This window comes from Myotis davidii, unplaced genomic scaffold, assembly GCF_000327345.1.
Source record: "Myotis davidii unplaced genomic scaffold, ASM32734v1 scaffold666, whole genome shotgun sequence".
NCBI classification, from domain to species: Eukaryota; Metazoa; Chordata; class Mammalia; order Chiroptera; family Vespertilionidae; genus Myotis; species Myotis davidii.
Window position 1 is genome coordinate 108354 of NW_006296629.1, and position 2243 is coordinate 110596.

The window sequence follows — 2243 nt, forward strand, 5'->3', positions numbered from 1 at the left end:
CAACAAGTGCTTTTGAATGTGTGTGAAATAAATCACACAAGAAATTTGCTTTGCCACTGAGATGAAGATTATTGAGACCTTGATAACATGCTTCTGTGACTACCATTTCATAATTCATACATTTTCTAAAAATTCTGCTTTCTGTTCTTATCCCCACTTTTTTTATCTAAGGTCTTCTGTCTGTAGTAACAATCCTCCACTGCCTAAAGCTAGAGCTGTAATCATTTCACCTGCATGGATATTTGTAATGATTTCTCAGTAATGACTGTAATAAAAGGAATATCTGGATTAAAAGAGTATGAGAGCCCCAAATGGATTGGCTCTGTGGATAGAGAGTTGGCCTGCAGACTGAAGGGTCAAGGATTCAATTCCAGTCAAGAGCACGTACCTAGGTTGCAGGCTCCTCTCCGGCCCGGGGCCCTGGTCATGGCATGCAGGAGGCAACCAACCAATGTGTTTCTTTCACATCAATGTTTCTCTCTGTCTTTCCCTCTTTCTTCCACTCTCTCTAAAATCAATGGAAAAATATCCTCAGGTGAGGATTTTTTTTAAAAAGAGTAAGCGGAGGTTAAGATTCCTTTTTTGTTCATAGTGGCTTTCAGTTCTCTATACTGGGTTATTCTATTGTCAATTTGGTTGCATAAGAAACTATAATTCCCCTTCTTTTTATGGTTCTAAGTATAAAAGTGAATTTTCACAAGATTTGGGAAGCAGACAAGAAGCAGTAGCCATTGTCTTCTAAAGTTCATTGTTAGTTAACGATGGCAAAAAGCATACACAGTGCTGTTGGTTGGTTCCATTTTGCTCTTGCTCTTCCCTGCTGAAAACTATCAACTACTAACCAACACCACAGGACATAAAATTACCATTAACAAAATACCTTTCAAGTGCTAAAGTTATCATCACATAAGCTACTGCAACAACTTCTACCTGAATCCCATGCTGATTTAACACAAGTAATTAGCCATAGTCTTTCTGCAACCTGTCAGGACTTATCACCATTCCACTTACCTCTAATACTGGGATTGTTGTTGCATTCCGACCATGAATAATTTAATTCCAGATTTTCATTCTATTTGCTTGTTAGGACCACTTCTGTACCAAAACTCTTAGATTGAGTTTCACCAGAGCTAACCTTGAAAAGGAGATTTGAGTGCAAGTAGTTTATTTGGGAAGTGCAAGAAACAAAGGTAGGGAAGAGGAGATGGGATTACAGGGAATATCAAGTCCATGGATGTGAAGAAAAAGAAGTCCTTTTATGATGCTGATGACTTGAAAACTAGTAAGAACATTTTGGAGATAAATATTGGAATAGCAAGTAAGCTTTTTAAAGTGTAAATCATATAACTCAGCAGTGCTACCTCTAGGTGTATGACATAGAACATTCTGCACCTCTATCTAAGGAAACATGTATAATTATATTCCTTACAGAATTTTTGTAGTAATAAACGTTTCAAAACCCCCCTGAGTAAAGGATTAACAAGATCCTTTCTCCTAAATGAAAAATTTTGGTTAACTTTCTACCTTTGTTCATCGGGAAATCTGATAAATGTGGAATATCAGGTGTAATACAGATAACATTGCTATGGCCAAATAGTCTCTTATTGGTAAATTGCATTTAGACTGTAAATGAATTATGACTACTTGGTAGAAAGCCATAGCTTTGGGGCACTGATTTTGTAACTGTTGCAGAAAATATTGGTTCCTTTTGGAGCATGAGGTTTATAAATCTGAATGGATTATTTGGTCTTATTTCCTCACAGCTGAGCACTTGATTTGGGACAAGAGGAGGAAGAGTTGCAAATAAAATGGCCCTTGAATTCCTATGTAGACAGCTGAAGGGATTCCCTTACAAACACTCCTACCCTGAGGGAAGCCAAAACTTATGTGGCCTATTAACCTTTGTAAATGATTGTCCAGTCAAGCTTAAGACCATCACGATGATTTTTTTTTTCATGGCAGTGGTATTTTGACTTTATTTTTTTTTTAATTTTATTTTTTATTACAAAGGGTATTACATGTGTCCATTTTTCCCCCCGCCCTAGACAGTCCCCTAGCCTCCCCTATTCCCCAGTGTCTTATGTCCATTGGTTATGCTTATATGCATGCATACAAATCCTTTGGTTGATCTCTTACCTCCCCCCCCCAGAGATTCAGTTCTTAATGAAGCTGCTCAAATACTGCAATTGCTACATATAGAAGAGCTCAGAAAGCTACAGACACAAATAAAGAAATAGTATCTG

The 2243-nt window shown here is 37.4% G+C and overlaps 1 long non-coding RNA gene across 4 annotated transcripts in view; it reads right to left on the reverse strand.

The window, feature by feature from the left end:
* Nucleotides 1-794: 794 nt before the first annotated feature.
* Nucleotides 795-2243, reverse strand: part of LOC107184448 — a 34966-nt gene continuing 33517 nt past the window's right edge. For all 4 annotated transcript variants that reach the window (XR_001515299.1, XR_001515298.1, XR_001515300.1 and 1 more), the window contains one exon: nucleotides 795-817. This is a non-coding gene — a long non-coding RNA (uncharacterized LOC107184448). The remainder of the gene's footprint in view (nucleotides 818-2243) is intronic.